At 38.5% G+C, this 12,080-nt stretch overlaps 1 long non-coding RNA gene across 1 annotated transcript in view; it reads left to right on the forward strand.

Annotated features, from left to right (window-relative positions):
- The first annotated feature begins 10,424 nt into the window (after positions 1-10,424).
- The window catches only part of LOC144581743 (uncharacterized), a 73,567-nt gene continuing 71,911 nt past the window's right edge, over positions 10,425-12,080 (forward strand). Inside the window, exon 1 of the long non-coding RNA XR_013532871.1 lies at positions 10,425-10,944. This is a non-coding gene — a long non-coding RNA (uncharacterized LOC144581743). The remainder of the gene's footprint in view (positions 10,945-12,080) is intronic.

Here is a 12,080-nt window from a genome sequence, read left to right on the forward strand (position 1 = left end):
ATATATATAAGGCAGAGGAGTTGAGTCTCCACTGCACTTCCTGCTATCAATGACCTGGAGGCATTTCTCTGTCTAGTCATCATCCCATAACAGCTCCTTTCTTGCCAGGTCATTAAGATTCCCTGAAAGTCTCTGTGACAAGCTTTGCCTCTCAGGAACTCAAGATTAATTCTTTAGGGAGAGTTTGGGAATTCCTTGTTATCAAATTGATCTGTGAGAATTTTTCTTACTGCTATCAGGAGTGCAGGGTTGCTGTAGAGTGAGTCAAGCTGACAAACATATGCATGGATACACATCTTCAACTCATCCTCTCTAGCCTTTCTCTTTCCCTTCTAGCTTATTTACCTACATGGTTAATTATCTCTCTAGAAGGTTAGTTTCTATTAAGAAAAATACAGTTCATTTCAATATTAGACAAGGGCTAGTGCTGTGGTTTGGAGTAATATATCAATTTGATTTGGATAAAGTTGGTGTTACCCTAAGGTGGTTTTTCTATTAGACCTCTAGAAATCTTCTTAATTGACTAGCATTATCTTTAAATTTTTTCCATACCTCACCTTGATTACTGGAGATAACCTTGAATGGGTAAATGTGATCTTACACAAAGCCACTTCACCTTCCTGAGCTTGGCTACTCTATCTGTATGATAAAAAACTTGGATTAGATGATGGTTAAGGTGATTCCAGCTGCCTGGGCTTCATACTATAAGATGTGCTGTAAACCCCATACTCACATTCATTATGGGATTTTTCAACATGACAACATATAGGCTGGTCTTGCATTTCAGCCCATGTATCAGCCACAGTATGCTAAAATAAATAAGTGTGACCTCTGAGATATATTTGTTGGTAAAGATCAGATAGTTTACTAACTGTGCCTCAGAATTCTCTAACTTCTACTTAACATTGATGTTTATGATGAAAGACAGAGAGAAGGATGGATACAAAGAGGATGATTCTTACAAGTTCTGTGACACTGTTAGGTTAAAATTGTAATTATTTTTGTGATAATCATCATTACACATTAAGTGCCTATTTGCTTATGGCATTGTCCTAGGTAAAACATATTGGTAGGGAGAGGCCAGGATCTAGATGACTTAGTTCAGATCTTGATGACTTCTATGCTAAACTGTAAGAAGGTTTGGTTCAGTGAAGGGAGTAGGGAGCATACCACATCAATCAAAATGCAAAAGGTGTTGGCCTTACACTAAAATTAACTCCAGATGGATTAAAGATTTAAACATAAGACCTAGCAACATAAACACCCTAGAAGAAAACCTAGTCAGTACCATTCAGGACATAGGCATAGGCAAGGACTTCATGACTAAAACACCAAAAGCAATGGCAACAAAAGCCAAAATAGTCAAATGGGATCTAATTAAACTTAAGAGCTTCTGCACAGCAAAAGAAACAATAATTAGAGTGAACCAGCAACCAACAGAATGGGAAAAAATTTTTGCAATCTACTCATCTGACAAAGGGCTAATATCCAGAATCTGCAAAGAACTAAAGCATATTTATAAGACAAAAACAAACAAACCCATTCAAAAGTGGGTGAAGGATATGAACAGACACTTTTCCAAAGAAGACATTTATGAGATGAAAAAAAGCTCATCATCACTGGTCATTAGAGAAATGCAAATCAAAACCACATTGAGACACCATCTCATGCCAGTTAGAATCATTAAAAAATCACTGATCATTAAAAAATCTGGAGACCACAGATGCTGGAGAGGATGTGGAGAAATAGGAACACTTTTACACTATTGTAGGAGTGTAAATTAGTTCAACCATTGTGGAAGACAGTGTGACAATTCCTTAAGGATCTAGAAATAGAAATTCAATTTGACCTAGCAATTCCATTACTGGGTATATATCCAAAGCATTATAATTCATTCTATTATAAAGACACATGCACATGTATGTTCATTTTGGCACTGTTTGCAATAGCAAAGACCTGGAACCAACCCAAATGCCCATCAATGATAGACTGGACAAAGAAAATATGGCACATATACACCATGGAATACTATGCAACCATAAAAAAGGATGAAGGGACATGGATGAATCTGGAAACCATCATTCTCAGCAAACTGACATAAGAACAGAAAACCAAACACCACATGTTCTCATTCATAGGCAGGTGTTGAACAATGAGAACACATGGGCACAGGGTGGGGAATATCACACACTGGGGTCTATTGAGGGGTAGGGGGCTAGGGGAGGGACAATAGCAGTGCAGGAAGGTTGGGGAGGAAAAACACTGGGAGAAATGCCTGATGTAGGTAACGGGCAGATGGAGACCTCAAACCACCATGGCATGTGTGTACATATGCAACAGTCCTGCAAGATCTACACATGTACCCCGGAACTTAAAAGTACAATATAAAAAAAGGTGGTGGAATTGGTCTAAGAAGAAAGAAGATTTAAAAAAGAATGGAACCAAAAGAGTATAGACTTACTCTGTGCATTGTGAAAAAAATACATGTTGAAAATGATATAGGAAATAGCACTTATTTATGAATAGCAATTACAGGCTGTCTCAGGTAATCATTATTAGTTTGGGACTGCTTCCACCAATGAGTCAAGAGGAAATATTAAAATAGAAGGCAATATTCCAATAGCATTTCCAGATCCTTTATCTTCTATTAAATAAATTGGAGGAAGCTAATGGGGCCCACTAGCCCTGTGAGAAGGGTGCAGATATCCTACACTAATAACAATGGACATCAACCTAGTGTGGGAAAGGCGGAGGGGAAATCAGTCACTTTTTGGAGATGAATTAACTCCTTTAGGCTTTAGGTACCATTCAGTACATACATTTCAAGCTAATTAGTACCTTTGGGTCTAAGTCTTAATGAAGGCCAAAAGGGGAATGGTTTGTTCTCCAGACATCAAGAACACAAGGCCCATTATTATTGTTTATAATAAAGTACTGTACTTACCAGCACCTTTCATACTAGCTCAAAGGGTTTTTTCTCCCCTTTCCAAACATTCCCTCTAACCCTAGCATTATCACTAGGATTAAGTGGCAAAAACATGACATCATTATCTCCATTTCTGAGAGAAAAGGACTAATCCAGGGAGGTAGCAATTTTCTCAGGTCATGGTGAAACAGAAAGGGAAAAGGGACAAGAAATCAGGACTCTTGGCTTTCCTTCTTAGGCTAAAAATATCTTAGCTGATGAAAGGATGACAGGAATTGACTGCAAAAATCAGCAATGCTTTTGCATCTCCCTTTCACTCCCTTCTTACCCCCTGGACTTTTATTTGATGGAAGAGCCATGGGGAGTTTCACCTTTCCCTAAGATGATTGAAGGTGTCACAGGTCCACTGGGTATTAACATTATTCTTTTTTAAAGTGTTGTAAATTCACCCTCCTATAACACTTTAAAACATTAAAAAATAATCTGACAATACATTCTGGAAGCAAATCCACTTGAGAAAGAGAGCCTTAACAGGGAATCTGTTCTCTAAGTATTGAATAAGACAAAGATCCGTTTCAGCAATGGGATATCATGGAGATCATTAGAACAAGAGAACACTCAAGAACCTGGATGCACATTGAGTAGGCAAGTGACCTCTAACCCATGTCATTTTGTGCCTTATTCTCTCTATAGATCTTTGGGTTTTCCTCTCCAGTTTTCAAACAAAGACTTCATTCCTTCAATAATAGGATTTGTCTGAGAGCTGATCTGTAGTTTAAAAATAGAAGACTATAACTTCCATGACAAATTGTTCACTAACGGACCCCCAGGGAAGGTGGGGTTCACTGAAACAATTTTAGGTTTCCTATACTTACAAAGACATTTGCAATTTCAGGGACTAGGAGCTGATTCATCATAGCTGGGGTAGTTAGGTATGATTGAAGAACCACTCTTTGGACAGAAATAAATCTATTCCTCTTTTTGTTTTTTCTGTGTATGTTACTACTACTGAGTAATATTGAGTCTTTGTTTAAATATATGATGTATCAATATAGATTAAGAACATAGGCTCTGAAGATCTTAAAATCTGTGTAACCTTAGACATTTAACCTCACTAAGTCTCAGTTTTCTCTTTTGTGAAGTGGGGTAATAATCGTACCACATAGCAGTAAGTAACAGAATGCATTGAAAGTGCTTCACACAGTGCCTGACCCATAGTAAGAGGTCAATGAATATTGGATATTATCATTAACCCCTTGTACACCCAACTTATAAGGGACATAATTAAGATTTAAAGGCATGTTGAATGGTGCTTGAAAGGAGCCACACATTTCAATGTTTCACCCAATTCCTTTGCCAACTTTGAAGGAAGAAGGTTTCCAGCAGATCCATAAAATCCTTCTTTCTCTGGTTTATCTCCAGGGATTTTAAAGTCTACAGTTTTCTGCTCAGATGTTTCTTCTTCTCAAAAAGGATTTAATCATATCTTGGACAGTTATTTGGCCCACTGTAGTCTCAAGTCCTCGAGTTACCCCATATAATCAGAGAATAATTTCAATGTGTTAATGATTTCTTTTGGAAATAAGTCACGGAACTTTGCCTATTCCACTGCAGTAATTCTATACTTTGCCTCAATATTAGAATCATCTAAAGATGATTCTCAAAAATTCTGATGCCCAGGCTGCACTTCAAACAATGCAACAAAATTTCTGGAGGTTGGACTAGGCTTCACTCTTAAAGCTTCCTGGGTGTTTCTGTATGTGGCAAAGGTTGAAACCCACTCTGGTGTTAGCCCTACACTTTAGCAAGCATCAGAAGAATGAGAAGTCTGGTGATTCCAGGAAGTCACTCTCAGAAATTCCATATACAGTAGGTCTATGTTAAGTTTTAGAGTTTTACATTATTATTGCTATACTTTAAGTTCTAGGGTACATGTGCAGAGTGTGCAGGTTTGTTACATAGATATACACATGCCATGGTGATTTGCTGCATCCATCACCCCGTCATCTACATTAGGTATTTTTAATAAGCACATTCTCAATCCCCACACCCACCCCACCCTGTGAATCTGGCTGAGTGGTCTTAGGACCATCCATTGGGAAACATTAGTGTCCACTAGCAATCTTCTTAGTCATCCCATTTTTTAAAATTTATAAGGTTCTAAACCAGAGTAAAAGCCTCACCCACAATGTATATTGCTCAGTCTTTTCCAGGTACCCATATAAGGAACTTCAGTTGGTTTCAGATGTGTGGTCAATTTTAAATTAGTATCTCACAGTTTTGGGGCTGGCTTCTTGTGAACCACTGTGAAGCTACCTTAATTCACCAGACAAGAGGCAAGAAGCTGCTGCTTGACTTCTGGAGAGGCACCTGGGACTGAGGCTGCTTGCAAAGCTGGATTTACCCCAGGGTTCAACCCATTCTTTGACTAATTGTATTAAACTTAAAAAAATTAAACTTTCATTGCAGCACTGTTTACAATAGCAAAGACCTGGAATCAACCCAAATGCCCATTGATAATAGACTGGATTGGAAAAATGTGGCACATATACACCATGGAATATTATGAAGCAATCAGAAATGATGAGTTCGTGTCGTTTGTAGGGACATGGATGAATCTGGAGAACATCATCCTCAGCAAACTGACACAAGAACAGAAAATGAAACACCGCATATTCTCACTCATAGGTGGGTGATGAAAAATGAGAACACATGGACACAGAAAGGGGAGTACTAAACACTGGGGTCTATTGGGGGTAAAAGGGGAGGGCCAGTGGGAGGGGGAGGTGGGGAGGGATAGCCTGGGGAGAAATGCCAAATGTGGGTGAAGGGGAGAAGAAAAGCAAAGCACACTGCCATGTGTGTACCTACGCAACTGTCTTGCATGCTCTGCTCATGTACCCCAAAACCTATAATCCAATAAAAAAAATAAATAAAAAATAAATAAAAAGAACAATAAAAAAAAAATTAAACTTTAAAAATAATCTTTCACCACAATTATCTTTTAGTTTTCAACCATTCATTGACATTTCTATAACTTTACCGTGATTTCATTAAATGAAAGCCTTTCTGACTGGATCTCATGTGATGCTGTTACATTTTATGTTAGATTTCCTGTTTGCTTTGTAATAAAATACAACTAAAATGTACACGTTTGATTTTTCTCAAGTCCCCTTTCAGCCTCTTGGGCTTGACATTTCTGGGAGATGCTCCACGCCTTTCCCTCTTGTGAAATCTGAGCCGTAAGCACACTCCATGTTTAACCCCTGCTGCCAGACTCCAGTATAAAATTCTTCTTGGGAAAGGCCAATGGGGTATGACTTTTAAAAATCTTCCTTTCATTAAGTTTCAAACCAAATATACTAAAACGTTTTGAAAATTGAAAAAAAGCACCCCAAACCTCCCCCCCTCCAAATTTGTAGAACCTTTAGAATTTTAGGGAAAAATGATTATGATATTCACTAAACAGCAACAAATATACAATGGTGCATGTCAGCTTTCTATGGAGTTAGGGTATTCACTCACGTGGCAACGTGGTGATATTATGAGCCCTTTGGATACAATCAACCTTATAATTTATGGCCTGTGGGACTAAGATTTTGTAATCTGAAAATGGTAAGGCAAATTTGAGAATAGCCATTCCAGCCCTTTATCCTTGACTCTGAGAATAGCTTACCTCTGGTTTCTTACACAGCTGCTCTCATCTCTACTGTTCACAGTATGAGTGCTGTGCCAGTACTCTCAAGTGCCTAGGGCAGAGGTGCCCTAGAAACCAGCCTCAAGCCCCAGAGGTAATATGTAATTCTGGAATAAAAATATTCCTGGTGACCTATGGGCCCAGGACCAAGTGAAATGTGCTCCACTGAATTAAGATGGGGCTTAGTAGGCCGGGTGTGGTGGCTCACACCTATAATCCCAGCACTTTGGGAGGCTGAGGCGGGTGGATCACGACGTCAAGAGATCAAGACCATCCTGGTCAACACAGTGAAACCCCGTCTCTGCTAAAAATACAAAAATTAGCTGGGCATGGTGGTGCGCGCCTGTAGTCCCAGCTACTTGGGAGGCTGAGGCAGGAGAATTGCTTGAACCCAGGAGGCAGAGGTTGCGGTGAGCCGAGATCGTGCCATTGCACTCCAGTCTGGGTAACAACAGCGAAACTCCGTCTCAAAAAAAAAAAAAAAAAAGGATTGGGCTTAGTCACTAAAAGGAAAACTCAACTTTGCCCCACATATATTGCATTACTAAATAGCTGTTCAGTGTGAGGACTTAGCTGGAGGGACACTTATGCATCCATTTGTTCAAAATCAGCATTTGTAATTTTCAATATGAAGTTGGGCTATGAAATGTAATTATCTTTCCTATGCATCCATTCATTCAACAAACATTTAACATCACTTATGCAATGCTAAGTTCCATTTGGGCATTAGGATACAGCAGTGAACAAAAATACCTATCCTCATGGACATTCCATTCTAGTGAAAAGGTATGACAATATGCAAAATAAAAACTAAAAAGTGAATTATATACTATATAAGTGCCATACAGAAAAATAAAACAGTCAAAAAGAAGATGATAGAGGAGAGAATGCTGTTGCAATTTCAAAAATAGAAATGAAGAAGCCCTAACTGAGAAAATGACAATTGAGTTAAGGTCCCAAGAGAGGAGAGAGAGTTATGTGGGTATTTGGAAAGAGCAGTCCATGTAGAGGGAAGACTATGTGCAAAGGTCCTGAGGCAGGAGAGTGCCAAGCCAGTCAGAAGCAAGGGGCCTGAAGCTTTAGGGCTGGGTGAAATCTACCACTGGTTGGGGTTGACCAAGTGGACTTAACCACTAAATTGAAATGCTTACTCACTAGGCTTATAAATAGAGAACCCTACTAACCTCATCTCCCTCTGCTCCTGCTTCCCTCCTCTTTCTCTCTCTTTCCAAGATTTATTCATGGTGCCATCTTCTCTTTAAAGTTTTCCTTTTCTTTCCATCGAGGAGACTAGAGAGATTCCAAATTACATGGTTATGTCCTCCAAGGAAACATTCCAGAAGGTGACCTTATAACCTTATATGAAGAGACTTCTAGCCACACAAGTACCACATAGGAAAGATAGTTATGATTTGTAGCCAACTTCATATTGAAAATTACAAATGCTGATTTTCTAAAGAAAACTGGTCTGAATATTCTGGCCTGGTGAGAAAAGGGATTAAGCTGGTTTGGACACCTCTAGGAGGTGTGGGAAGCAAAACACGGGCCTTGGCATCAAACAGGAGTTTAGATTTCAGTGATGAAATTTTCTGAACGTGTTTTCATCACTACATGTTTTCAGAGGGTTAAATATGTTCAAATATCTTATTCATAACTGGTGGTCAACACATCGTAAGCTTACCTTTTTTACATGTTTGGTTATAAACAGTAAAAGGAGTCCAGGGAAGGCAGAAAAGAGAAGAGAATGGAGCAAAGGGATTTCTTTCAGGAAAACAAAGAAGAGTATATTTGTAGAAGGAAGGCAAGAAGCCGGTGGAGATTTAAAGGTGAAAGGCCATGCCCTTTCACTTTCATACATCCCTGCAGGGAAGGCTGCAGATAGGACCCTGTTGTCATCACATCCTCATAAAGCAGGCTCTGTGCCTCCCAGCTTGTGAGATGGTCATGAATAGACTTCGGCTGGAGGGACAGGGGCCACAGAGAAACTGGTGGCCCGTATTTATAAATAATTATCTTCTGGGTGAGGACCCAGTTGCTGATAACAACCATGGGGTTAACTGATGTGATTTATGGCCTGTAAACGTGACCTGTCATGAAAAATAATTAGTCTACGTCAACTTTGGTGAAGAGGATACTATCAGGCTCCTTTGAACTTTGATGACTGTGGAAAGATGTCCCCAAATCTCTTAAACACATTTATAATGCCTGACACATAGGAGATGTTCAATTGATGGCTCTTGGCCGTTATGATAATTTTGGTAACATAAGTAGTATTGATTTTTATTTTAAATCTGGTAGAATATTAATTAATTTAAGAATCAAGTATTACCACATGAAGGTAAAATTATCACAGTTGGCAATAGCAAAATGGAAAACAATAATTCATTTCAGTAGTTATAGATTAAGGAGAAAAGAACTTGGACGACATCAAACACACTGACAAAGTTTTGTGTGGACGAAAGAATGACATTAGCCTCAAAAGCAACTGGAGACTTCCTTTGATTCTAGTTTCTCAAAATAAAATGTAACTTTTTAACTTATCTTCTGGTGTTTTGCCCCTCCCAACCTACACTGTTTAAAACTGTAATTTAGCATTTTCTATGTGAAATAAAAAGCAGCTGACTTTCATAATAGATGAAATGATTGCATAATTACATACACATGGAAATGGAAATAGAATCCAGAACAAGAAATACAGCTATTGTACTTGAGAACTGTGCATCCCTTAAAAGCCAGCCACAAGGTGCTGACCTCCCCATCTTTGGTTGAGGACAACATGGTACTTACAGGGAATAATAAATAAATAAAGGAAGTCTGGGAAAATCATTCATACTTTTCTTTCTGTACTCTCAAATTCACGTACTGAGTACAAAATCCTGTTGTGTAATTTTATTGCTTCTTACTATGAGCTACATGCTTTGATATATTTCCCACATCGAACATATACAACCCCAGGTGAAAAGTATTATTTATCCCCATTTACAGATTAGAATATATATATATATTCTAATTCGTATTCTTATAGCACCATGCATAGCACCAGATATAGGATTTGAATCTCTGTCCATGTGACTAAACATAGATGTTCCCACTTTGCCATTTTGTTGGCATGCCTGAGATGTGTTTTCTTCTCTTCCTACTTGGTTTTTACCCACCATCTTTTCCTTCCCACTAATATGCTTTACCTTCCATTTTACCGTAGCCTACTTTTGCCATCTACTGCCTCTGTACCTCCTCTATAAAGATGTCTAGAGGACAGAACAGTTGTTGACAAAAGACACTGTTGTGTGGAAAATTCTCTAGGTTAGTAGAAAGTGTGGTCCTTGGGCCAGCAGTGTGAGCATCATCTGGGAACTTGTTAGATAATCCTTCAAATTTAGGAACTAAACTTGACAATGAAAGTTGTTTATGAATATTAATGGCTAACTAGTTTGGTTCCATGGAAAGCACCGAGGAGGTCATATAAAATGAAAATCAGAAATTTTAAGAAATTGCATGAGACCGTAGCACTTTTCTATTTATTCCCATAAATATTTATATTTCATATTAATGAATTTGATCTGCTTCGATGTTTTTTAGTAGCTTATTTTAAAGGAGACGTGTTTTTCATCTGTGATTCCCTGTAACTACTGTAGGATGCTCATCACAACTTAGAACTCCTTTCTGAGCACATTGTCATGATGAAAACCTGCAGAGAGATTTACTAGTGTACAATATGAATCTTCATGCTAATGGGGAAAAAAGTATTTTCTAGCCTGGAGTGAATATCTTTGGAAGTGTTTTCATAGCTGTCCTCTGCAAATAAGCTTAGGGTGGGCCTGTTACTGTCTAATCCTGCAAAAAAGGAGGGCTGTTAACAGCGGCCACTTCCTGACATGTACAGGGGACAGAAGGCTGTGGACAGTCCCATGTCCCATCATGGCCTTGAAAGATGATGTTAAACTGAGAAGTAATTTTAGCTGCCTGACTGCGTCTCATTTGTGCATGGTTAAAGGGCAAATTTCATACCATTAGGACCTGGAATTCATTGCAAATACCCCTCGTTTTGTCTCAACTCATGCAGACACTATAGAAACATACTGCAGGAAAGCAAATTTCTTTTTGTTTTAAAGTTATTTAAGACAGCTTAAAATTTGCAGCTTGGAAAAACTTGAAAGTTTGTATTCTCTTTTAAGAGAACATGAACTTCTGGCTTTTCTTTCTGGAAGAAATAAAAGATGGAAAAACCTGATTTCAGTCTTTGCCATAGGTTTAATTACTTTGGAGCCTTCTGCACTCTTGGCCTGTTTGGTAATCCACATTTGAGTCAACTGAAGAGTAGGTAAGTACACTAGCAGTTTCAAATGAGTTCGAAGAACAGAATTGCGAAGTATTTGTTCTATATAGATCTTTATTTAAGCTGTGTGAAACCTTGATGTGTGTAGCATTATCATTATGTAAAATAACAGATGCAATGTAAAATGGCTTTTTAAAAATTATACTTTAAGTTCTGGGGCACATGTGCAGAATGTGCAAGTTTGTTAGATAGGTGTATATATACCATGATGGTTTACTGCACCCATCAACCCATCATCCACATTAGGTATTTTTCCTAATGCTATCCCTACCCCCCATAGGCCCTGGAATGTGATGTTCCTCTCCCTGTGTCCATGTGTTCTCATTGTTCAGTTACCACTTATGCGTGAGAACATGTGGTGTTTGGTTTTCTGTTCCTGTGTTAGTATGCTGAGAATAATGGTTTCCAGCTTCATTCATGCCCCTGCAAAGGACATGAACTCATCCCTTTTTATGGCTGTATAGTATTCCATGGTGTATATGTGCCATATTTTCCTTATCCAGTTTATCATTGATGGGCATTTGGATTGGTTCCAAGTCTGCAATAAACATACATGTGCATGTGTCTTCCTAGTAGAATGATGTATAATCCTTTAGGTATATATCCAATCATGGGAGTGCTGGGTCAGATGGCATTTCTGGTTCTAGATCCTTGAGGAATCACCACACTGTCTTCCACAATGGTTGAACTAATTTACACTCCCACCAACTGTGTAGAAGTCTTCCAATTTCTCCACATCCTCTCCAGCATCTGTTGTTTCCTGACTTTTTAATGATCACCATTCAAACTGGTGTGAGATGGTATCTCAATGTGGTTTTGATTTGCATTTCTCTAATGACCAGTGATGATGAGCTTTTTTTCATATGTTTGTTGGCTGCATAAATGCCTTCTTTTGAGAAGTGTCTGTTCATATCCTTTGCCCACTTTTTGATGGGGTTTTTGTCTTTTTCTTACAAACTTAAGTTCTTTGTAGATTCTGGATATTAGCCCTTTGTGAGATGGAAAGATTGCAAAATTTTTTTCCCATTCTATAGGTTGCTTGTTCACTCTGATGGTAGTTTCCTTTGCTGTGCAGAAGCTCTTTAGTTTAATTAGATCCCTTTTGTCTATTTTGGCTTTTG

Source organism: Callithrix jacchus, chromosome 3, assembly GCF_049354715.1.
Source record: "Callithrix jacchus isolate 240 chromosome 3, calJac240_pri, whole genome shotgun sequence".
NCBI lineage: Eukaryota > Metazoa > Chordata > Mammalia > Primates > Cebidae > Callithrix > Callithrix jacchus.